At 39.7% G+C, this 26,984-nt stretch overlaps 1 long non-coding RNA gene across 2 annotated transcripts; it reads right to left on the bottom strand.

Moving 5' to 3' along the window:
• Positions 1-1,061: 1,061 nt before the first annotated feature.
• Positions 1,062-26,640, bottom strand: LOC116451126. 2 transcript variants are annotated; one of them, XR_004243104.1, is made up of 5 exons: positions 26,230-26,640; positions 17,768-18,013; positions 14,854-14,968; positions 4,133-4,282; positions 1,062-3,360 (listed from the first exon to the last, which is right to left on the bottom strand). It is a non-coding gene; the product is annotated as an uncharacterized LOC116451126 (long non-coding RNA). The 2 variants fall into 2 exon arrangements; XR_004243106.1 differs by lacking the exon at positions 17,768-18,013 and having other exon boundaries at positions 26,230-26,622.
• Positions 26,641-26,984: the final 344 nt, after the last annotated feature.

The raw sequence follows: 26,984 nt of genomic DNA, 5'->3' as shown, positions 1-26,984 counted from the left end.
TCCCCTTCCTGAAATTTGAGAGAGTTCAATCTGTTGTAGTTTAAGGGGACATTAAGTAATGTCCAAGCTTTATATTCTTAGCTAAAGTCAGAATATTACTTGAGCACTTAAAATGGGACTTAAACTTTTAGAAGTCTGACTAAGCCCAGAAATATGACTATGGAAGCTCTTGCTTGGAGGCTGCCTGTGCTTTGAGGCTCCATGAAAATGCCTCTGGAAGCATAAAGGTTTCCCAAGTTCTTACAGTTTTCTTTAATCTGTCTTGCCCTGCACATTAAGTGGCTGTCGCTTTCCTAAAACTTATTAACATAACTACACCGTAGCTCAATTTAAGCCCACTTTAATCTGTTTATTAGCAATTTAATATTTCTACTAAAAATTAACAATGAAACACAGTTAACATTATGATTAATCTACTTCCCATGTTAAAAGGTCTGTCTGCAGTGGTTTTTTCTGTGCTGTTTTAGAATGACAATTGCAAGACCTTTAAAAAAATGTAATGGGAGCTGTGTAGTGCTATTGGTGCTTGTGAATTTGCAAGGTTGGATAACTGATATTGCTTTTATTATTATATAGTTCCATAAAAATCAATTAAAATACATACAGAGGGCATGATTGTTCTCATGTGACCTCTTCACTGATGCATGGGTTTGACAGCTTCTGGAGAAAACATGCTCTGAGCATAATAGATAAGACAGATAAATATTATGAATGTGAGCAGACATGTAGAAAATTGCCTCTTTTCCAGGAGTTCCTTGGGATTAAGCTGTTTCAGAAACAGAGCTTAGTTCTCCCTAGACATTTCAAGATATCTCATCAAGTATTTGTCCAAGTACCATCTCTGAATTGTCTGCAGTACATTCAGTACAAATCATGAGGGCTTTGGTCTGGGGGATTGTGTTCAGTTTTTGTTCTGATTCAGACTTTGAGTATGACCTTGGACAAAACTTCTGGTATTCAACTTGTATTTCTTTGTGCCTGTAATCTGAGATACCTCAGAAGTACATGACTTAAAACACCGAAGAATCATTTGGCTGAAAAGGAAAAGAATAATTCACATCTCTCTTCTAATATTGTTTATTGGACAAACTGATTTTGTTAATTTTTGGAATGCAATGATTTCCAGAGAAAAAATGCTGACCTGCACCATGGAGGTTAACTGGTCTTAAATTGTTTTTTTACAATGCATGGACATAGTGATTGTAACTTTTTAATCCTCATTACATATTTTTCTTAAACTACTAGAAATTTTACCACAAACATTAATTGAGGGTGTCACACTGCTCTGAAACTGGAAGCATTATATATGTCATGGCAGTCTTGAAAGCTGTGGCTAATTACAGGTGGGAAGATCTATGAGCATAAAAGGAAATATAATGTAAATCAAATTGGATAAAGGTTCCTCTTCACAGAAGACCCTCAACTTAGGATACAAGACGCTAAATCACAGTAATTCATTAGAATGTGTAAATCTACCCTTGATGTAAAAGAAGAATTACACCTGTTTAATGCCTTTTAAAAACGCTGTCCCCTTTAAACAGATGCTTTATTTGTAAAGCAAAGCAGTGCTGTGATTTGCTGCAGGCATTTCAAAGCCATTTCGGGATTAGTGGTCAGTGTGCTGTTTCTAAGGGCATGTGAAGGGCAAGAATCTGCATGAAGACACAAATAGTCTTAATGCCAAACTTGCACTATTGACTTTATAATATTTATTGGTTCAGGGTGGAGTCAATAAGGTTTTTGGCATGGGTACGAGAGGACTGATAAAGAACATGTTGAATGTGTGTTACAGTCAAGGCTTGCTAGGGAAGAACACATTTCATCTGGGCAGAATATGAAATTGAGATTCCCTTATTTTAACACAGATGATCACACTTATGATTGACTTTTATTTTTGAGTAGCAGAAACATTTATAACAGAGAATCTTGAAAGAAGTGCTTCCAGATCCCTATTTCAGCATTGTTTAGATGAAAAAAACCTCTTCCATTATGCTTCAGACCTTTCAGGAAGGCTGCCTTCATTTTTATGAGTTCTCATTTGACTGGTTCATTTATAATGATCACTGCTGCATATATAAAACCCTAGGCTTTCCAGGTGTGCAGGTCCTACAAAGTTGCCAGGCATCTTGGGCACAAGTACACTTTCATATTTTTTAAATCTGGAAAAGGTTTACAGAGGTAAAGGAGGACAGATCAAGAGTGTGAGACAGCGTCTAGTCATCCCAAGTTCATCAGACTTCTGTTACAGCCTGATGGATACCATTTTAATCCCTTTCGTCCTAGTGCAGGAATAATAGTATCCGTTTTTCTCATCTGTTGCTTTTCAGACTTTTCCATAATTGAATATTATGCAAGACACAATTGCAATATGACTTAGCTTTACAGGCCAGCAAACTACCAGTCTGTGGAATGTTTAGCTGGCTAGTTTCAAGATTTCTATGCACAGTGAAACTCTTCAAGGTGGGAAATTATGGCAAATATTTCCCATACTGATGAGAACTTGAGCAATGTCGAACTACCAAGCCCAGACTACCAGTTGTAGTCACAATCAAATTTGGGAACCATTCTTGCTTTGCCTAGTGCTTAGCCTGTTGGCTTCTCCCTCTTGCATATTTCTGTCCCCAGGCCTTGGTATGGTGCTTATGGTGAGGTTATTCTCAGCAAACTTTGCACAGAGTTTCTGGCAGAGCCTGCAGTTTTCTGGTAGAGGCTTCTTGCCGCGTTTTGAAGAAAGAGCTAGATGAGCTTGCCGGAGATTGGTCCATTGGATTTGTGAGCCTTGCAGACTTCAAGGACACAGAGCTTGAGTTTGGGGTCCATTCTACCCAATTCCAAGAGAAATTCAGTAAGCAGAAGGAACAGATGACTTATATGAGCCGGTCTTCAAGTTGTGAGCCACTGTAGGGGACAGGCATTGTTTTGGTAGGAGGGTGGTGGATGAGCTGAATGATTTGAGATGATACAGAGCTGGATCAGGGGACAAGAGCCTCCATCATGCCCCATGCCAGCTGAAATAGTTGGCAGAGAGGAGGAGAATCCTCTGCCTGGCACAGACTTTACTGAAGTGATTGCACTTCTCAGGAACTCTGGAGAAGTAGTGTTTCTCTAGAGCACTCTGTTTATTAGACCTTGCTCTGGGGTCTAGAAGGACACCAAATAAAAGAAGTGGTGGCCTATTAGCATTGCTTTCTATGTTTTGATGAAAAAGGGGCTTCAAAAAGGAAACTGAAACCCCCAGTATTAAAGTATCAAGCTATGGAATAGTGCTATGTTTATGCTCTCCTGCTGTCATCGGTGATCTGTATCAGTGAGAAGGCTTCGTTCCTGGCTTTCATAATTGCACTGGGTGCTCCTTGATTTCTGAAAGTACAAAGACCAGAAAAAACAGCTTCAGACACACTCCATAGGTGCAGACCCCCATGAGGAAATTTGGCCCTAAAACTACCACTAGAATTCCTCTCCTGAGGGAACTTAGATCTTCCTCACTCATGCACTTTAGGTGGCCCTAGGGAAGGACAAGTGGAGTTGAAGTATTTAATCCCCTGGGATGCATATAATGATCCCATCCACATGACAACCAAGGCAGTCAGTGATGCAGGGCGGGTGGATTACACTGAAGACTTGTAGTTGATACAAACATTTTCAATGAAAGGCTTATGCTGCACTAGGGCATTGTTTCTGCGTAGATCTACAGGCAGTCTTTTTGGGTTCCTGACCACATGAGAAGGAACACGCCCATTTACGTGCACTTTTTGTAAGATATGCATTATCATACATATATATCACTGCAAAAACAATAGGCAGCTACCAAAATATTTGGGGCAGTAGCAATTAGATAGCATTAAAAATATTTTGCCATATTTTAGCAAGACAGTTCAAGAGGAATTGTCTTCACTTTGTACAAATCAGCACCACTAAACTGAGCAGATACAGTGAGCTCTAAATATGTACACAAGAATATATGAACAAAATAATGCCACATTGTTTAAAAAAAATGCTGCCAAAGGTCTGTTCCAAGGTTTTAAGGGAAGAGAAATGACTGGAAAGTGGCTCATTGAATTGCTTTGGAGTAGACACCAATATGATTCAAGGAGGTTTTTTTCTGAACCATAGCATTGTGATGGTATTTTACTGTTTTCACTCTTCTCACTATATTGTGCTTTCTTGAACGAAGGGAGGAGTAAAATCCATGACATGAACTCTCAAAGCTTAGCCTGTGATTTTCTAATTTATTTTACTTCTTCCTCTATTTTTCAAAGCATTGATTCACTGGCTTGTTGTTCTGCAGAAGAAAACAAAGTAGAGTTTGTAATAGTCCCTTGAGGCATAAAAAATCAGTGGAATTAATTTGCTGCTTATAAACATTCATTTGGACTAAGTCTTTACAGAATTTGAAAATAGATGCACTTAGCCTGTCAGAAACAATTTGTAGGCAAAACTTTCTATTCTCAGCAGAAAAGTCTCACCCTTAGCAATTCCTTTAGAAATGGAAGGAAAGACAAAAATATAGTTTTATTGGCTTTGTCATACCCTTATCTAATTACTTTTTGAGAGCATATTTCTTCCTTCTAGCCTCCAGGAACTCGGAATCCTTTAAGGCTCTGCTGCAATAAGCATATCACATAAATAAATTGAGAATAGTTAAGCATCCCCTGCAAATATCCTTTCTGTTTTACAGACAAGAATTAATTTGGCTGCCGAGATAAGCAAAAGGTTCTACAGAAGAGACAATATATGATTTACAGGAAGGACAGCATGCAGTCCTCTTGATTTAGATTAAACAATTGCAGAAAGGCATGATTCTTATAACTCATTTATGCTCCAGGCTTCTTATTCAACAACTCTTAGCAATATATTTCTTAAGAAGCAGAAAACTTACTTATAACTTTCTATTGCAAACTTTCTTTATCACTATAGTGAATTACCCCTTATTGATTTTTTTTTTTTTAGCAAACGCCTCTGTGTGCTGACAAGGTTCTCTGTTGTATGTAGGGATACTCTGAGCCAAGACATGAAAGATGCTGAATACATCTAAGTTCTACTTCCCTGCCTGTTCCTGGTGTTGGCCTTAGGTGTGTGAGATGGACTGTCTCTGATACCATGCAGTTTTACCTCATCTGTGCCTACAGGCTACAATCATTCTGCACTTCCCCAAAAAGCCATAGGAGCACAGGGTTTTACAAGTCCATGACCTAATTTAAAAGTATCTTTCTTGAACTTGACCAAAACCTCTCCTTTCTTTGTCTTCTGTACATTGCCCATTCTTCTGATATTTCTGATAATCCTGCCAATCTTAAGCAATAATGTTAGAGTCTCCATAAAGGTATTTAACAATCAATTGAAAGTGAAGGTTTTTAAAAGGGTCCATGATTTAGATGATTCACGTATCTTCTCTAATATACTGAATACACTGATACACCAAACAGTTATCCAAGTCCTAAGAGAGTTCGTTATTTTAAGGGCGGAAAGTAGTGAAAATATGTTACACAGCCCTCACAATACAGTCTCAAAATTTTTGCTTATTTCTGGACAACATAACTCTTCTGCAGATGAAATTTTTAAACACAGAAGTCGGCTGTTACATTGAAGCTGCTGCATTTGCAGACCTAATGTTCTTCAGGCTGACTGACGATCTGCAGCTTGTACTAATTTAGTGGAATTTGCAGCTAATTGACATACTTGTAGCTGTCAAGACTGAAATGGTAAGCAGGTGCTAAAACAGTGACATATGTACTGAGATGTAGGTACCAAGGACAGAGTGATCTCAAGCATCTACATGGTTTCCATTAAGACTTCCAGAAATTAAATGCTACATGACAGATAACATAGATAATTCAGTATTTATAGATTTTATAATTAAAAAGCAAGTCTGCTATGTACTTATTGTACTTATAGCTAAACACGACATCTAATAGAAGCTTGCAGTTATAGCACCATGCTGGGCTGTGACAAGGTAAGAAAGTGACGTCTAGTATTTCAACATTCATAACTGAATCTCCATTTGCTATTTGAAATGCTGGCGATATAAACCAGTCTTGAATCCTTGGGGCAGCCTAGCATCACAGGTATAAGATACATATCTGTTGCCTTGCATTTTAAAGTAAATGAAATGTATTTTGTTGAGGAAATAAATGTCACTGGAATGCAAAGAAGCTTGTATTCTTAGTTGCTTTAGGGGTACAGACACAGAAAACTGGGAAGGCAAATATCTAGGAAACTAATGGCAGCAGATAAAAGACTACAAAGAATGGTGATGAAAGATTAATTGACTTTTCACATGCTGATGCTTTTATACTACACTTAACAGAATCTTAGTGTGCTCTCGTGATCATCCGCCTTAATTCCTCTGCTCAGTCTCTGAGATGCCAAATCTGTTTGCTTTACTTGGACAATAAAAAGAAAAATATTGCACAATATTTTGCCCAATCAGACTTCCGGCTTCTGATTAAATCTGGAGTGGTGAGCTGCAATTACTGTTTTGAAAGCTCCTATGATTTGCTTGTGGTGCAGGAGGCCAACCACATCCAGGGCTGCATCAGAAGCAGTGTGGCCAACAGGTCAAGGGAGGTAATTCTCCCCCTCTACTCCACTCTCATGAGGCCATACCTTGAGTACTGCATCCAACAGTTCTGGATTTCATGTTTTCCAATGCAAACAGTCCATCCTGCCAAGATAATTCCTTAGGACACCAAAATGCATGAGGCTAGGGGTGACACTCACTGATGTCACTTCTGCAGTAAGCATGCTTTGCAGGTGTTCATAATGGCCAGAACAAACTGGACCCAATCTGTGGGGTCTGTTCTGAGAAAAAAGAGGACATGGATGACCAGTTCATAGGAGGACTACCTAGAAGGCTTTAAAAATCCTTTCAGCCAAAATGAGTGGCTAAAACCTGCCTGCAACATAATTTTGAAATAATGTTTTGCACCAGTTATTACATATATAGACAAATAGATTTTTTGTAATGCATGTACTTTCTTTCTTCATGTAATTTCTCTTAATTATAGTGCGTAATGCTTTACAATGGGTAGTTTAATGCAAATTACTTTGTTGAATGTATTAAGGTAAAGATGAGAGCTGAAAATGAGGAGAATGGCTGGTGCATCTTGTGCTAATTCCTGTATAGCAGAAGTGAGAATCTGGAAATATGTTTGTAGGTGCTGGTAGTTCTCCTTAGGACAGGAGATTTTACTTGGAAACAGATTGGAAGTGAAGAATACTTTACCTGGTGGGTCATGGAAAAACATGGGTAGTTTCAGAATTAGAATTGTTGAATGCATCAGGCATGGTTGATGTGATGTGCTTCTAGTTCTAATTTTTATAAGCTTGATGGACAGATTGAAAAATCTGGACTGGACAAGCAAAAATAAACATATGCATGATGAGAGATGTGTGAGAAAAAGGCATTTTTTTCATTTTTTTTTAACATGTTGAAAGAGAAGCCCAGAAGATAAGGAGCTACTGTGTATGTCACAAATATCTATAGCTCGATAATCATGGAGCCAACTAAAGTTTGTTGGTAAGAACACACTGTGAAAAAAACAGGATGTGGCTGGAGAAGAGGGCCACATGGAGGTCAGGCAGCACTTTTCTGGGATGAATGGCCTTGTTCTGTCTCCTGGAGATAAGCACAACACACTACAGCACAAGTGCAGGAATGAGGTTGAGAAGTGGGCATGGGATGTCAATCAAAGGCCAATCCAGTAGGAGAGGTTCAAGACTGCCAAAAATCCCCCAAAGCCCTCTGAGCCATTTCCAGAAAGGTCTACAAGAATGGATTGTGCATGACACCTAAGTGGCATAAGAAAGTAAGAAACCTAGCTCCAGGGTGGGAGAAACCTGTCTATAGAAAAGTAACCCCACAACGTCTGGGCATGCATGCACCCCTGGACACCCCATCAGCTGGATCGGTGCTGGAGCCAGGACTGGTCATTCATTCATTCATTCATTCATTCATTCTCTCTCAAATAAAATTTGTCAGCTTTTGCAGACCCTCTGACTTCTGTTGTTCCTTTCAATGACAGGCATCTATGAATCTTGGGTGTTCTTTGCTCTTAAGGATGGGATGACACAATACTCCAGAGGATGTTGAATGTACAATTACAGGATATATATGGATAATTTGAGAATACATGTACACAATGGCATATATGCTTTTGTGTGGGGAAACGAGTCATCTTCTGCTGAAAACATGTGAAGTTCCACAAATGAGACATTTAAAAGTTAGAAATAGAAGCAATATAACGATATTCCTGTTATAATATTTTCTTTAGTAAACAATGTAATAATCGTTCCATGATTTTCAATTAGTTTTCAAAATGTATAGTTTGAGAAAATCTGTCTTTCACTATCAGTCAGTATCTTTTCCAAGCATTGTGTGTTCTTACTAAAGAAAGTTACTGTAATCCTAAGAGGGAAGCTGTGAAAGATTTTAACATGCACATAGTTTCCACTTCTTTCATGGAAACATGACTTTGTTTCTGGTAGGCTTGACAGCAGGGTACTGCTGCCTCTTTGTGCCTGGGTGACTGGCTGAGTGCCACTGCATCAGCATGTTCTTACCGGTAGTTCAGTCCTGTAAAGCATCATTTACTTAAATGTGACAACAAGTTGAATTCACCCTATCTTACTCAATACACACACCAATAAATGTCTGTTTTGAAGCAGCTGAGTCAGCTTGTGCCCAACAGCCAGGGTTTGTTCCAGTCTGCATGAGAGAACTGACATAAACCAGCTGATGATCCAACTATAAAGATGACTTAATGCTGCAAGTGTAGAACATGTTTTCTTTTTCTATTTACCTGTAATGTAAAAATATCCTCTGTAGCGTGTGTTTTTTGTTGTGAAGTTTTCTTATAAACCACAAGGTTTTCCCCAAATTCCAGCTCAATCATAATTCCCCAAGAGAGATTTTCACCTGTAAATTTCTGAGCAGGGTCATCTACCATTATATTTGGTATGTGAACTGTATCCTGATCTTGGTTTACAAACACAAAGAATTTTTTTTCACTTGTAATTGTGTTTGCTTCTCCATGAGATACTTTTAATAAGGTTTTTGTATAGCAGATTTGCCTATATGCAAAGGAAAAGTTTAAAAGTTTTTTGAAAACTCCTCTCAGCCAAATAATATTGTTCACAAGCTATGATAGAGTCCTGCCTAGGCTAAGAGGCAAGGCGAGGGTGACTCACTTCTTGCCTCACCTTGAGAAATTGTTATATGGCTATATGCCTACGTTTATATGACTTTCTAGATTTTATGCAATGATTTTTTCTTGGAAAACTCTGTAAGTCATGTCAAACTTCCCAGTCCAAACAGGTACGGGGTGCATAGGGTCTGCTATGCGTACTGCGATAGAATTTCTTATATCCCTGTATGACAAACAGCATAGCAGGGATTCTTCTGATCAGTGAGATCTATGAGTGGAAATACAAATCATTAAAATAAAAACCTGGCTGGCTTACAAGATATGGGAAGAAGGTATTGCTTTTTATTCATACTGCAGAACCACAGCAGAATGCTGGATGGCCCCTTTGTTAAGAAATGATGTTAGAAATTTCCACATTTATGTCTAATTATGAAAAGATAACTCACAGATCTGAAGATGTTTTTCTCTCTATGATAAAGGCATTACAGAGAGTCCAGTACAGTTCACCTAAAACATCTTATTACTAAGACTAAGGGATTTTGGGTTCTAAACTGTTGTAGTGCTAGGTTTAGCTTAGCAAGCTGCGGCTTTCCCTGAGAGCTCAGCGGGGCTGCTTAGGGCAGTGTGATCATTGTCGCCCTCCCGTAGTCCTTTTTGGATGGCTCCGTGGTTTTGCTCTGGTGGCTGTCAGCTTTACAACACAGTGATGGTGAAGGAGGTGAGAAGGGTCTCTCCATAATGGCTTCAGAGGGCCTTTAATGGTTACATCCCGTCCCGGCGATCCCCAGAGGCAGAGAGACCTCATCATCCGGGCGCAGAGGGGTTTTGTCAGGGGCTCAGGGGCGGTACATGGGTGGAGTTGGGGTACAGGAACCAATAGGGAGAGCCTGAGGGAGAGGCCAGGACTAAGGGGAATGTGGGGGAGGAGCAGATGGGATCAGAAAAGCAGTGGGTAAACAGATTGCCACACTAAACCTTTGTTTGTACCTGCTACAAACTGTACTGTTAGTGTCTTTTCTAATAGTTGCCATAAAAACTAAATTCTTTAATGCCTTTATGTGAGTCCTACACATATTTTTCTGTCAGATCCTCACTTTGTCCCTTTACCAGCCACCCAATCTTACGCCAGATTTCCTTGTGTTCTGTAAAGTCTCAGTTTACTGTTTCTGAAGTCGTAGCACCTGTGTATTATAGGTTGAGCCTAAAATTAGGCAATATGTCTCTTCTTTGCTGCAATGAGAGGCTAAGCCTAGGGCAAAATTATGAGAAGACTTGCGTGTAGTCCAGCATGCCTGTTGTCCTCCCCATGTCTCATTGTGTAGTGATGCGCAGGGAAGTGCTGCCTCAGGTGGTATCACCTCCACAGAAGAAAATCAAAGACTAGAACTGGCACCTGTCCATCAGGTGTAGCATAAATTTTGCACCACTTTTTTAAGTGGACAGATAGTGATAGGACAATGCTTATAAACAGAAAGAGGAGAGATTTAGATTAGGTGTTAGGAAGAAACTATTTACTCAGAAGGTAGTAAGACACTACAAGTGTGGAAGTTGTGGATGTCCTGTCCCTGGAAGAACTCAAGACCAGGTTGGATGGGGATCTAGGTAATCTGACCTAGTGGATGCCATGGTGGGAAGTTGAAACAGGATGATCTTTTGGGTCCATTCCACCCCCAGCCATTCTCTGATTCAATGATTCTCTGATAATTGAACCAATCACACGCTGATGATGCAATGAAATGGGGTAGTTGACCTATCTCACGGTGATAGGTCACATTCACTCACTCATAAGTCACATTCACTTATGAACAGTTCTCCTTGTTGTACATAGTTGATATGTGACTTTCGTGAGTTGAAATGAAATAAAAAGACAAATGTACAAAAGACAAAAAGATGAAAGATCAGCTGTTCTCAACAATGGCTTCTGGGGTAAAATGAACTCAGCATTGGAAACAACCTACCTGAGACAGAAGTAGTTTTTTTCCTGATATATTCACAGAATTCTAGTTGGTTATTGGGGCTCAAATTACAGAATTTTTGAATAGTTCAAATTATGCAAGATTAATCCCCTCCTTGCTCTAGAAACTGCATTGATGCCGTTCAAGAAGTTGACTGACTGACAGCTCCTTGAAAATATGTGGGCCAAGTGTCTTTTCATGGGAAGAATATAAAGGCTGTGTCAATCCCAAGGACTAATTGCAAACATAAATAAGCCATCTGCGAAATGCAACAATTTATTCCAATGTCCATTTCTTCTTAATGTGCTTCTAAAGGGCCACAGTCTGGTTTAAATTTCACTCTTGAACACTGGCCACAGACACTGGAGGATTACAAAAGCCATGCATATGCATATCCAGAGATGGAGCCAGATCTTTGGCTGACACAAAGAAATTGAACACTATGTAAATGAAGACAAATATTAAGTTCACTCCATCTTTTGGATTTGCCTCTTCATAATTTCTTAACTAGTCTCATTCTGTAAAAATCCCCCATTTCTCAATTCCACGTCAAATGAGTTTAACTTTGGATTTCATGTGAGATCTAACAAGTTAGAGCTCTAAATTGTTATCACCCGTAAGTAGGAAATTTCTCCTCTGACTCTATTATTATAGTGGATGGTTTCCTAGACACATCCACAAATTCATAAACAGATTCTAGCCTCATAAAAAAATCAGTTAAAAGCCACAAACAATTCTCTTAGAACTTGCAGCATATATTACTTGGCAATCAACATACATTTCTTCTTGCAAAATAAAATTTGTGAGACTATTAAACTAAGGGAGAAAATAATATCATTTGGAGGAGCTCTCTATGCCTTACAAGAGTGCAATGCAAGTTTCTCTGTTGCTAGTGCCCAGGGCCTCTTTCATCTCACTGAACACAGCAATGTCATCTCCCTTAATTAAAAGCCCACGATTTTTGCAACTTTGAATCTATAGCCAGAGCCTCACTAAGAAAAGTGGTGGATTTGCAGTTACCTGAGATAGTACCTCAGCTCAGGCAGGTGGCACAATTAGCAACCGAAAAGTTCCTTCCTTAGGTTTTTTCTCCTGGCCTGGAACTGAATACTACTCTAAATGGAATGGATTCTCTACTGTGTCCCTTAGTTGAATATCATGCTTCTGTCAAGAATAAACTTGTGAAGCTTCTTCAAGAGCATGACTATTCTTGCTTCTGTCTTTAAAATATAGGTGCACTTCATAAACAGTGTTTAAAATTGTGTTTTAATGTTTGTTGTAATAACTGTGTTTAAAAACACTTATAAACAATGCTTGAAATTATGCCCAGCAGGTTAGTCTTCCTAAACATACTGATTCTTGCAATTTACTTTAGATTTTGCAAGGTTTATGCTTATTGCATATCTGATATTTATTCTTGCATTTTACATATCTCAGTGATAATTTACAACAAAAAAAAGAAGGGTTGTTTGTTTGGTTTGGGTTTTTTTTTCTTCTTTTTATAAAGGCCTATTGAAACTTTCTTCATAGAGTTTATTAGGACAAAAATTTGTGCATTATGAATGTGCTTAAATTCATTAATTTGATTCCTCCTCAGAACTAATCCAATTTGCAGCTGTCTGATGAATGTGTGTGGCTACATTCGATCACCAACAGGAAAATTATGGAAGACAGTCTGTACCCAGGAAAAGCAGTATTAGTCACAAATAACCCTTTGTCCGTGGTGATGTTTGGTAGCTGAGAGTGCCTGGGAGGGTGGCAGGGGGTGCCATGTGGCTGCCCCACCATCCAGAGGCCAACAGCATGTACCACATCTGGGGCCAGGGTGTGGGGTGAGGCTGGAAGGCTTAAAACTGCGCTATCTGCTGCACAACCCCTCCTCCACAGGGCACCTCAGAGACCCTGAGAGCAGAGTTAGCCATAACCCTCACCAGTGAGCTGAGGAACACCCCAGTAAAGTCCTTTGGTAAGACCCATGGAGATCACTGGACCTCTGGAGACGTAGAGGAGATGCCTCTCTGCTGAGGAACTGCCCACATGGCAGCCTTGAGGAGAAGCAGGCAGCTGCCCAAGCCAGCAAAGCCGAAGAGCTAGCTGGTGATCTGGACTTCTCCCTGTCCATGGTCTCAGTGCAAGCGATGTATTTTGTTACAGGTGTAAAATATCTGGGCCCGATCCCATCCTTCTTGCTCTGTGGTGATTGCATCATTATTGCCAATTACACTTTGCAGTTACTCATGGATTTTCATCTTATTGTTTTATGAACTGCAACTAATTAATCCTCTCATTCCTCTCAGCTTAACAGACACTATTGAGAATCATCTGCATTTTTGTTTCAGTTGAAGAACCACAGCAGAGTTTTCAGGAGGCTTGTCAGTGTAATTAGAGGAGTCAAGGTGGTGGAAATTGGTCTCCCATCACTTGGAATCTGAGCACAGCTCTGGCTATGCATCTGTTATTTGGAGGAGTCACACCGTAAAATTAATAGCTGTGAGATGAAATGAGGATGAGTCTTGTTGTCTTTTGTTTGATGTGTCTCAGTTTCTGAAGACGGTCAGGGCCAACCTATTCCATTGACAGAGAGACACTGGCAGATACTGTCTGGCAGTCAGTTGTTGAGATTTAGTTCAGAGAGACTGGCAGAAGTTGTCCTGAGTGCTGAAACATTTTCCTTTTCAATTATCTTATTTCTCAGCTTCCTATCAGGCTTCATGCTGAGACAAAGCTGTTGCTGAATGCTAAATACCTGCTGCTAGAGGAAAACGGTATTTTTTTCTGCAAGTAATTTTTCCAGTTCTACATGCATGAACACAGACAGCTATGGACTGTGGTCACAGTCAGTGTACTCTCTGATGTACAGAGGTGTACAACAGAAATGACGATGCTATTTAAAAATACTGCATAAATCCACAGCTTAAAAATACTTTGCTTTACATTCACTGTCCAATACATGGTTCCCCCGTTGCAAATAACCACATTTGTCTTCAAAACATCTTTCTGTGTCAGGCCAACCCTAAACAGTCTCAATACCTGGGGACAAGGTTCCTGAAGTGTGTCCTGGCTGCACCTCCAAAGAGAGGCAGGGGCAAAGAGCTGAAGGAGCAGAGTGCTGCCTGCTCAGCAGATCAAATAAATGGCACTCCCAAATTTGACCAGGCCAAGGAAACCAACCTGTTAAACAAACCTTAAGGCAGAGTGATTTCCCAGAAGGTACACTTTTAGGGCCTTCTTATTTTTCACTCTGGTCCCTGCCCAGTTGAGCTGAAAGGGAACTGATTTTGTTTTGCTTCTCTTAACTGTCAGCTTCTTACTTAGACCATGTCTAGAGAAGGTCAGCAAAGCTGATGAAGGGTCTGGAGCAGAAGTCTTATGAGGATAAGCTGAGGGAGCTGGGGTTGTTTAGCCTGGGAAAAAGAAAGCTTAGGGGAGACCTTATCACTCTCTCTATAATTACCTGAAAGGAGGCTGTAGTGAGGTGGGGGTCGATCTATTCGCTCAGATAACAAGTTACAGGATGAGAGAAAATGGCCTCAAGTTGCACAGGAGAGGTTTAGATTGGGTATTAGGAAAAATTTCTTCTCTGAAAGGGTGATCAAGCACTGGAACAGGCTGCCCGAAGGAGTGGTGGAGTCACCATCCCTGGAGGCATTGAAAAGACGTGCAGATGTAGCACTTGGGGACATGGTTCAGTGGTGGACGTGACAGTGCTGAGTTAACAGTTGGACTCAGTGATCTCAAAGCTCTTTTCTAACCTGATTCCATGATTGTCTCCATGGTCTTGCTTTTGCAACACATGTTGCGCTGGTGGATTGGTCTAAATGCATTCACTGGTGCCAGCTTTCTGCTGTCAGTATTCATTGGATTCAGCTGAAAAAGTTAAAACCAGAACTGAAATAAAGGAAAGATGTTCTTACTGTACAGACTGTACTGTCTGACACAGGAGAGACTCATTATGGCGTATGTTATGAAACTGCTGTTTCCTTTTGTTGTAACATTGTGTATCTTTTAAATGTTTCCATAGTGAACAAAATTACCACCTCATTTTAAAAAGATGTGTAGGCTACGACCTATGAGTATGACAGCTGTCTGGAAAGGTGATGCAAAATGCAGACCTGCTGAGTGATCTAAACTGCACCGACCCAAAAAACTTCAAGACTAAAAAAAAGAAAACCATTTTCGTTGTGGACTCACAATTTACCTAGTCTTAAAAGGAAGAAAAACATGCTTTCCCCCAGGGTATCCTTTTGGAAATACAACTCACTTTTCAGGGTTAGATATGTGAAGACAATGTCTTTTTTTCAGCATGGATAGAGGATTTAAAACCTCCATTCTGTTAGGTGGGCTGTCGTGTAAAAAGAAGGAATACATGACAGCTGCAAGGAGATCCACGGGAATTCTGTCTTGGCAAGGACAGCAGACTCTGCCCTAGCTGAGAGCAAAACCCCTCTGCCCTCATGATCTGCTGCAAAAGCTAGATTCAACCCTTCTGTTTGTTACATGACCATTGTAAGAAGAAATACTAACAGTGTGGAAAAGGAAAAAGAAATCAGTAATCAAATCCTTAAGTATTTTCTTAAAATACAATTTCATAAAAAGCCGTGTATATATCGTTGTCAAAAGAAGAAAACTTAATTTTTAAAATTTTAAGGTTTTTCAGAAGTCAGAAAATTTTTCCTGTGATGTTTTTTGCAGTTTTACAAAGGAATGTTGCATAAATAAACTCTGGAGATGTTTTCTTCTGTGTTCAGCGAGCACAACCCATGAGCCTGATGCCAGAGAGGAACTACGATAATTCTGTACACAGCATGGCTTGACCGATGCAGGGATGAAAACTCTCCAGTTATTTCTGCAGCGTGGGAGTGTATTTACACAAGGTGGGCTCTTATTCTAAGTGGGGCAACTGAAACCCAGCTGCTCTGAAAAGCCATTTTTTGCATACATCACTCTTGGGGAAACCTGGCAGGCTCCCTCTGCTGCAGTGTGCCCTGGGCCTTATTAAAAAGAAAAGAACAGGTAAGAGGGGAAGCAAAGATTGTTAAAGGATTCAATTTTTTTTTCTTTGCTTCAATCTTCACAAAAATTTAAGACAATATGATAATTTAAATTAAGTAGTTACAGAAGGGAGAGAAGTTCACAAGAGGCTAAAGAGCAGACTCAAGTATATTTAGCTAATGGAGGTGTGCTACAATTCCTTGGCAAAGCAATATTAAAAAGCACTTTATAAGGGAATTTAAAGAAGCAGCCAAGGTAGTTTGTGAAACACTAGCTCTTACCTGGAGACTTAATGAAGGACAGGGAAGGTCTTAGAAGACTGGAAAAGAATCAACGTTATGCATTTTTAAAAGGCAGAAGGTCCATAACTTTTTGTTTTCTTTTTTTTCCTGAACTTTGATAACTGCAAAGGTTCTGCTCAAGTTATTAATTTTGATTTGCAAGATGATAAAATGGGTTTGTTAAGAACAGAGCATAATAAAATAGTCTAATTTCCTGACAAGTTGTCTGGCCTGGTGAATTAGGAAAATGTGAACCATGACCTAAGTAGAGTTTTTGGCAGTGTCTCCCAGGATATTCTCAAAAGAGGCATTCTTAAAAGCAGGCAACACATATAAAAAGATGGCCACCAAAACTTACCATCCCTGTATGAAAGAATACAGCTTTCAGAGAGAAATGGGGAATTTTTAGTCAGTCTGGAAAAGTATTTCAGATGTGGAAAGACCTGTCAGAATATTTTGACCTTTTGAGTATATTGAGGTTGTATAAGCATTACAGGTGTCAGGGTGTTGGGAAAGCTATTGGCCCTGCACTGAGTTTGTGATTACACTGAACAAAAAGTAAATTGGTATCATGCCATCTGCAGAAGATGTTCTTCCCCAGTCAAATTGCCTCAATATCTTTATAAAATATGTGCATTACAGTTTTAAAATATCACAGTTGAATCTAGAGGCCACTGATGAGTTTCTGTGGTAAAACTTGTACTTCCCCCCCATCCTGCCCATGAAAGAAACACAAATTCTTTCATATCCTCTAAAACTTAATGTACCAAAGGGCCAGTGGCCATGAATATAATCTCCAGTCCAGAACATTTGCATAACAGTCAGTCCGAACGGAGTTTTGACCTAATTGCTTTTGGCTAATTATGCTTTTTCTTTATGGTCAATGACCCCTTATAGCATGGTTTTAATGTAGTGCTCTTCAAATGAAGAGCTATTTTCTTATGGGTTTTCTGCTGTTTTTTTTTTTTAAATCCAATCACTTTACTTTTAAATATATTTTTGACTTCATTGAAACAAGTCTTTCTACCTCTTCAGCTTTCTGTTGGGTAGTTTGAAACAGCTCATAGCTTGATACTTAACACTAAAATGTAAGAGGATGTGGCAAGTTAGCCCTGGTTGGATGCCAGGTGCCCACCAAAGCCATTCTATCACTCACCTCCTCAGCTGGATAGGGGAGAGAAAACATAATGAAAGGCTCATGGGTGGAGATAAGGACAGGGAGAGATAACGCAGCAGTTACTGCCACAGGACATGGGCTCATCTTGGGAAAACTGACTGAATTTATTATCAATCAAATCAGACTACGATAATGAGAAATAAAACCAAATCTTAAAACACCTTCCCACCATCCCTCCCTCCTTCCCAGGCTTAACTTTACTCTTGATTTTTCTACCTCTCCTCCAATGGCACAGAGGGACATGGAACAGGGGCTGCAGTCAGTTCATCACGTCTCTGCCACTCCTTCCTCCTCAGGGGGAGGACTCCTCACACTCTTCTGCTACAGCTTCTTGTCAGTTTTCCAGAACGCATTCCCAAAAACTGTAATTCTCAGTGAAATAAAATTGCTCATTTTTCCTGGAGTTGGGGACTAGAAAATTATGATGGCTTCACCTCCAAGGCAGTTCACTGGTTGGTTTACCTGGAAATAAAAGATCAGAAAGCTTCCAGCCTCAGCAGTTCATTACCCTGCCAAGTACATTGGCAGCAAAGAAGGTGAAGTATGAAAGGTGTCTGGAAAGCACTTTTTTGCTGGTAACCTGCCTGACTTTTAACCTTGAAGTTAATCAAAGTTGACAGTATTCCATAAGGTACTTTGACTTAAGAAATATACAGCTGTAGAATATCTAATTGGAATTTTTCATAACAGTGGTAACTGCCAAGAAACATAGAAAATATTTGCCATTTGGTTTGTTGCACGATGCCTTTATCTGAGACTTCTGATGTACAAGCTGAAGTGAATAACCAGTTCATCTTAAAGCCCCACTGCACTTTTCCAGGAGTGAGAAACTGTAGGAGTCAGACTCTACTGGAAGCATAGTAAGCAGATGCAGTACACAGATGCTTCTTGAAGTACCAAAAATGAGGTGTAAAAGTGAGACTTTCATGGGCAAGGGAGTTATCAAACTAAATATAGGTGCATTTTTTTTCCTTTTGCATGTCCCATGTGAATTTTAGAGAATTTGTAAAAGATGGGTGGCTAGGTGCTGCTTCTATACCAGAATTTTTAATGTGAGAAGAGCAGCATGACCTACCGTAGTACCACAGTGCCTGGAGTAAGGAAATAGGAGAGAATAAATTTTGTGGGGCAAGGCAGACTTTCTTTTATAAGTACTGACCACAGATTAACAAAGTCAAAACATCTGAGTGCTGAAGAGAAAAGGTGTTGTCCAGGTTAAATTAAGGCTGTTTATTTTATGAGAAAAGAAATTGTACTAAGCTGTCCTGAAACTCTCCTACAGTGAGGTCGAGTGACTTAGCAGAAACACATTTGAGGAGAAAAGGCAGCTCTTTTCCTGAATCTTTCCTAACTAATCAGAGTGCTTGCAAGTGAGCGGGAAGATTCCAGCAAGAGCTGGAAGCTTGCCTATAAAGCATTTTATTCAACTGTGGAATGCTGAAAAAGACAAGAAAAGTGCAACAGACTCTCTTTCCCCTCCCTTTAACCTCACAATTTTTATGAGGCTGAGGGGTCAGAGCAAGGCCAGTTTGGCACAGTAAAATTTTCCAGACTCCATTTTTTCTGGTTTAGATAATAGATTAAAAAGGATGGCGGTGTTTTGTGTGAGAGCTTATTTTTCTCCCGTTTTTTCTTTTGTCTTTTTTTTTTTCATCAGATTCCCCTAAGAGATTAAAAAAAACCCCATTAAACCACTCCTCAAGATCTATTCTGCATAACAGACTCTGCATGTTAGCTCAGGTATAAAATAAAACCTTGAGAATACATGTGGAGTATTTGTCAAGCTTGCACAAACTCACTTTTGCTTTAATGAATGGCACTTTCCAGTTTTGACACGTGGTTATTCCGTTATGTGACTAAACTGTGCATGACCAGAGGCACACAATGATTTCAGTCTTTACCATTTCCTCACAAACTTTCTTCCCTTTTTAAATTAGATTTAAGGTAGCAACTTCCCAGACTGTCTTTCCCATGATTCTTTGATGACTGGGCTGCTAGTTTTTGCCCCAGAATAAATATATTCCCAATTTGAAATAACAGACCCCTTTCCTTAATATCAGCATGTGCCTGGGAGTAAGGGACATACTCTGATTTTACTGCTGTAGCATTTATCATGCTGTGTATATATAGAGGGGCACTGAGTTCTCAGAGTTAGACCAAAACACTGCTGTCCCTTCACTACTTGTCAGTGTTGTCTGTCATTTACACCAAAGACAAACAAGGTCTTTTTTTAATTCTCTTTAAAACTTGAAATTACTCAAAAATATGCAAAATAATTTTTAGAGCCCGCTGGGGAATTGCCTGGGAGACATCAGCCTCTAATCACGTACAAGGCCTCACAGAGGCTCTGGAATATGATTCTGTAGTAATATAAAAGAAGCTATTCATAGTTGCAAAATGAAGCAATTACGACTGATTTCCCCAGTGTCTTGTAGCCTGTAAACACAGTAACACATTTTGAGCTGATGAACAAATTCATAAAGATTTAAGTCTGAGAGTTGCTTCTGGAGGCAGGGACATCAACTATTATAACACCAGTCTCTCTGAGGGTCTTGGAGGCTTCTCTAGGCTGCAGGAAATGAGCAGGGAGAGGAAGGGTTGCTGCCATGTGAGGTGTTGGTGTCTGAAACAGGGTGGGGGTGTCCTTTCACAAAACAGGAATCCAACATCCCAGTTTCTGGATATTCAATGCATCACAAAGAGTGGGGCAATAAGGTATTTTCCTTGTAGTACTAGTAGCAGAACCTGTAGCACACGTTCTGATGCAATGAATGCTGAGGTTTCACTGAGATGTTACTGCTCCTACCTGGAGGAAATTCTGGTAAAGGTGTGGAGAAGGTGCACTGAAATCTGTTCCAGGAGGAAAGAGGTCAGTGATTATGGTGGATACTCTTTCTGTCTCAGCAGAAGAAATACATAATGTCCTTTTGTCTTAAATGTCTATCTGCATTTCTTAGTAATTACTAAAAATTTGGCCCCATCTGCCTACTTTGCCTGAGGAATTTTTAGTCAACTATAGTTGTTTAATCTCCCAAGTGTTTCTTTCCTTCTAGTTTTACATTCAAATGATGCTACTCTTGCAGACAACATTGTCAGGAAGAGAGAAGCACCATTTAAGAGTGGCACTCCTGACTGCTGTTTTGGGGCAGTGAACGTGAGAAAATTGCATCTCTGCAGGCCTGGTTCATCTGCCTGAAGCTTGAGGTGTGAGCAGTCAGCAGTGAACTCCAGCTGACTACTGCATGCACTGTTCTGCTGAGGATGGAAAGAGGATGGAAACCTGCATGCCGACTTTACAAAGTGATGTTTTCTCAAAGAAATCTGAGCATTGGAACCCTGAGCCCAGCCCAGGTGCAATACTGTAGCACTAATACAATAAATAGGAAAATAATATAGAAACCCTAGGGCTGGGAAAGATAAGATTTTTTGCCTGTGTACAAAGATATATTTCTGAGAAAGAAAATGCATATGGGTGTTCAGATACCTGAAAGCACAATGGAAATGCTTTTCTGTCTCTTGGATTTGTGTTCACTCTTGCCTCAAAGCATTTCCACTTGAAATATCAAGTCAGAAGATTTTAATTTCAGCATTTTTAACGGGAAATTAATTTACTGATTCAGAACACCAGGGAGGAGAAGGGAAAAGATGAGTGAGAGAAGGTACACAGGATGGAGGTGTTGTTTGGTCCAGACCATCGTGTGAAGTACCTTTCATGTGATGCTGATTTTGGTGCTGTGTGGTTGAAGAGCGGATGAAGTGTTTTAGATCTGTGTGCAACCATTTTTGTGTGACACAGCTGCTTCATGGTTTTGTCACTGTATTATACTAGGAAGCCAATTCTTAAGATGTGTTGGTGTTAATAATTATGCCTGCCAGAATTAACACACTGTGACTAAGCCTCCCACCAAACTCCTAGAGCAAGCACCCATGCATGTAATGACTTCCTACGCTGTCACTCATCCTGAAATACAGTCTATCCCACCATCAATCAAGTGGAAGCTGGCAGAGATGATAGGCTGAGATGCTCTCTTTAAACTTGCAGAGACAAAACGGCAGTCTTTGTTTCAGATAAAGGTGACCCAATAGCACTTTGCTGCCAACCAAAAGTATTAATCTGTGCAAAAGCACCCTTCAGGCAAGTCAAGTTAATCCTGTCAGAATGCCTCAGTGTTGCTATGGTCGTTACACAGAGCTCCTCATGGCCTATACTTGACCAGTGGAAAATCTTGTAAGATTTTCCTTTGAGAGATGCTGTGCTATCTTAGGCAGAGAACTTCCTGGCACATTCATCAAATATATACATAGTGTCTGATTCAGAAAGAGGGCAGGTGAAGAAAATGTGCTGCCTTACTTCATTTTATTACATGAAATTCAGATCAGAAAAAATCAGAAAAAAAAATTTTTCCACACCAGTGCATGCTCTCTTCCACAGTTTCATGGAAAATGTTAGCTACAAAAGGCAACAGTCTAGTATTCCACCTTGAATACTACAAAAGTTTTAGAAAACTAGCAAGTCTCAAGTGCCAGAAACTCTGTCAAGAATACCAGAGCACAGCAGGGGAGTATTTCCACTGAGCTAAGTAATTGGAAATAAAATGTGTGTTTAGAATCATACCTAACACCTCTGATAATACCAAGAAAATTGTCCACTAGAGATATGATTAGAGACATGAGAGAAAAATCAAGAGCCACAATTTTTTGCTACCAAAGTTTTAAAATTAGATGGAATTTAATTACTCTGTCATGAAATAAAAGGTGATGAATTACGTATTCTGCTTAATTGTTGTGTTAAAACCAATTACAAGTCAGGAGAGATGCTTTCAGCTTTGTCCTGCAGCAGTGATAACCTTTCTCATAAGCAATAACAAAACCTAGCTAGTCTCCTTGGTAATCATAACCTGTTTAGCAATGTTGTCAAGGTACTCTTGGCACACCTGTTTCAATATTTTATAATGTGTTGGCCTTTTTCTTCAAGGAATTTGAAATCTTATTTTTTGTTCTCAGTTACAGCAATGTCTTTTAGAATATACAGTACTCACAAGGTGTTTGACAGGGGATGAACCTTTTGTTCTGTACTTGCTTGGTCTTCACCTAAGATGTGGGAGATCCAACTGCTACAGGAATAGAGATCTGTAATAATAATGGATTCTTTGTTCTCTCTGGCATTATGAAGATTCATGGTAGATCCTTTTAAACTGAAGCTGTGTTACTGGAGTTGAGTGTCTGGGCTCAGTTCCAGCAGCTTAGACTCTAACTCCCCGCTAATGCTGCTCAGCAGATAAAGCCGGTTATTACTGTGCTCTGTTCTAGTGAGTGCCACCAGATTAAATACTCGGGAGAAACTCAGCAGCATCCTTGCAGCTTTGCCGACCTGAGAGGCTGCAGGCTGGTGTAAACCTGCTCTGCCTGCAGACTGCACCACGAGGGTGTCAGCCAGCTCTAAGCTGTAATGCCAGTTCTTGTGACACCCTGGTGTTGAGCCTAAGCTGCCAACTCCCAGGCAAGGTCTATAATCTCAAGATGTGCTGTGTTATCACCATGGGGTTTTTCATCCTAGAAAAAAGAAGGTTAAGGAGGGCAACCACCACTGATCTAAGGAGGGATTATAGTGAAGACAGGCTCTTCTTGGAGTATACAATGAAAGGACAAGGATCAATGAGCACACATTGCAGCAAGGAACAAGGGTAACTCCTAGTGGATGTAAGGAAGAAAATTACTCACTGTGAAAGAGGCTCAGCACTGCAAGAGGTTGAGCAGAAGGTCCCTGGAATCTCTGCCCTTGGAAACATTCAAAGCTGGACTGGATGAAGTGTGAGCAACCTGATATAACTTAGAAACTGGTCCTTTTTGAAAGAGGAGGTTGAGCTCTAGGACCTCAGATGTCCCTTCCAATCTCAAGCGTTCAGTGGGAAGGGGCACATCCTACACATCTCTTCCTCTGTCTCCCTCTGACACACTGATTCTTATGTAAAAATACATTTTCCATCATAGCAGGATTTAATTTAGAGGTTATTTTGTAGTGGTAACTTCTTGTGGGTTGTTACAGTATGAATGCAAAACACCACCCTAATCCTCAGGAAAACAAATGTGTGAGGAAAAATGTTCTTGACCCTCCTGTCATGCCACAGAATATTCAATGAACCACAAAATAGTCTGTCTTTGGTTGCCACCTGTAACCTGAGCTGACAGAAGCATGTCCAGTGCTCTGGTTCCTCAACCTCAAACTAATGTTGTAGCACAGGCAGTTTATTGCAGAGCTCAGCCCACTCTTCCAGTGTCCCAATGTACACATCCTTGCCTCCTGCTCTGGCTTGGGAGCAGAGGGAGTATCCACACACAGGAAGAAGACTGTCATTCCTGCATTTATATTATGGACTTCTCAATTCCCTCTTCACACTCAAGATGCACATTGACACCAAGTTGGAGCAGGAAGACACTTCTAACTTCACTTCAGCCATCACCCCAACTCTTGTCTGCTGGTGCATCCCCACTCCCTGCCTCCCCTTTTCAGTCTGCACTGTAAACTGAGAATTAGCTAGAGAAAAACTAGAGAAATTAATTGAAGCAAAAAGCACTGGGACTGCAGGGAGACACTCTACTCCCTTGCGTAAGGATAAGTTCTTTAATGTAACTCAGATGCAACTCCTGACCCAAGCACCATGTTCAGGAGAAGACACTTTGGAAAAAAACATGGCAAGGCATATCTACATCTATATCTATATCATCTATACCTATATCTACATCTATATCTACATACACATGTATAAATATATATATACACAGTTATTTCTGCTTTTCCAGTCTGTTTCTGTTTCTCCATCTCTAAGGCACTTCCTAAGACAGAGGATTAGAACATAGATTTATATCAGACTTTCACAGCTCTTAATGGACTCTTCTTCCATGCATTTGTCCAGTCCCTCTGGGACACTGCATCAGCAGAAGCAACATGTTGTAGTAGGGAATCCTATAGGAAAAAATAATTTCCTTTGGTTCGTTTTAAACCCATTACCCAATAAAATGAGCTTCTGTGATGAACTCATATTTCAAAGAATTAACTTGGTTGCAAAAACAGGTTCTGTGTCTCCTGTGCAGGGAGAGGTTTTGGTTTTCCTAAATGAGTTGCTGGACTTATTTAAGAAGGACAACCCTAAGTTTCTTATAAAAATGACAAAACCACTAAACATTTTCAGGACTCTTTCATATTAGCAATTCCATGGCAGAGTTTTATGCAATGCATTTTCTTAACCTGCTGAGATTTTCACTGTTTCTTGTTACTCCCAGTGGTTTCTGGGATGAATAGAACAATTATGCCAGTCTCAAAACACTTAGACACATGAAAAATATTTGAATTCAGCAGTACTTGACTGAATAACTGATAGTCTTAACTGAATTTCCATTGACAGAAGGTGGTATGAACTCTTTACTCTTTCCATTCTTTCAACAAATGAGGCACTAAAATGGAGATTATTTTTGTTCTTTTCATTTTGACCCTGTGTAGCTCAAGAATGACCATCTTCTAGGAAAAGTGCCAAAGAAATAGTTTCTTTTTTTTTTTTTTCCACTTTCATGTCACAGTAGGAAAAAAATGAATGGGGAAAAGATCCTTGTACATATCCTCTTACCCATGAAGTGCAGTTCTTGGTTCTCCAGAGCTGAATGCCTACTCTAACAGACTGAAATTACTACCATAACTCTTTAAAAATTCCACGGAGCTTTTCAGGACATGGGATCATGAAACAAATACTCATTTTCTTGTCTCTGTCTCCTTGTGGGACTGCAATTCCTTCATGAATGAAGAACTAATGTGGGGACAACTTATGGCTGGCTATTAGGAGAACAATGCTTGTACACACTGTTTTCCTCCTGACTTTCAAGCTTAATAAGAATGCTCATGTTATAACTCATCTCAGTGAAGTAATTATGTGTAATTGCATAATTACCCATTACAGCTTTTTGACTTACTGCGACTTAAGTTAATTAAACTAATGTGATGCACAACCACAAGGTAATTTAAAGCAAGGAAACCCTAGAAGGATCCCCCTTGAGGGTGTCTACACAAGCAGTAATACTGTGGCTGAACAAAAAGGGAAACATGGATCCTGTATCTTTTCTTGTACCTAGAGCTTCTACCCAGTTTACTTTTAACTGATGATGAGACACAGAATTAAATAATAAACTCTGTCATAATCCTAAACAAAACAAAATACAAGGCTCGGAAATGAAAATAATCTCTTGCTCAAGAACACCTGCCACACTCTACGTAGTAGGAAATAAAATTTCTTGCAGGCAAATAATCATACATTTGTTTATTATAAATATTTCTCAGTGGTGGCCAAAACTAAACTTGGATTTAGGTCAGTGCCTGCTGGTATATTTTATTTTCCCCTAGTTTAAAATTCAGTATTTGAGTCTTGTGCTCAGTCAACTATTCTGATATGCAAATGACTTTAATGGATTGACTTTTTCCTCCTACAGTGAACTCCCAAATAATACGAAAAGGAATAAGATTCAGAATATGAACATCAATAAAGAAAACTGAAAGATTAACATAATGAATAACAAACAGATTTCTGTCTTTAAATCTATAGTTTTGGAGACATTCATAATCCTACAATTATTTTACTGAAAAGAATATGTTACGTAGTTTTGACTCAGAAAAGCACTATTTATGTACTTACCGTCTTCATTTGAAATCGGGTCTATGGATTTCTTCAAAGAAAACTATCAAAATCCACTCTTGCTGCAACAGATGAACAAAGCCTTCATTCTGTTTCCCTCCCCCAGCCTTCTGTTGTTAAATTTTATTGCTATAAATAGAGGGTCTGGTTACTGTGATGCATTTTACTTGTAATGGGGATAAGCAGAGAAGTTCATGTCTGCTCTGTGCTCTGAAAATCTGAAAGAATTTCCTGTAATAAATAGTGTTGGAAGCCTAAATACTTCTCTATGAAGGAGAAAGTTTTCTAAGTTCCTGCAGACTTCTGCCCTCTGGAGCTGAGTCTGGTGTAGGTTGTCAGTTCATACATTGAGGAAACAGCCTGCCTGGGTAGAGGATTCTCCTTCTGAGAAAACTGTGCAAGGAAACAGAAGCATTTGACTTCCTCAGGGGAGAAACTCCATGACCTCTAGCAATGTCTCCCACTCTTTACAAGCAGCAGCTCAAACAGTTCACTGAGAAAGTAAGAAAAGACAGAGATGTCCTTGAGACTGAAGTTGCTTATGCAAACTGAGGGTTGCTTGGAGAAGATGCCAGCCACAAGATGGAGGAGTCATCTACTCTTTTATGATTATTATGTATTATTTCATATTAATTTATGCTTTTTAATATCTTAAGACATCATTTTTTGGCATTAACTAATAACCACAGGAGGGTCTATTAATCTAATAAAGTATTACAGTGTGTAATACTGCATGCAGTGCTTTTCTCCCAAGG

This window comes from Corvus moneduloides, chromosome 1, assembly GCF_009650955.1.
Source record: "Corvus moneduloides isolate bCorMon1 chromosome 1, bCorMon1.pri, whole genome shotgun sequence".
Taxonomy (NCBI): Eukaryota; Metazoa; Chordata; class Aves; order Passeriformes; family Corvidae; genus Corvus; species Corvus moneduloides.
The sequence above is the reverse complement of the archived record's forward strand: the minus strand, read 5'-3'. Positions and strand labels throughout refer to the sequence as shown.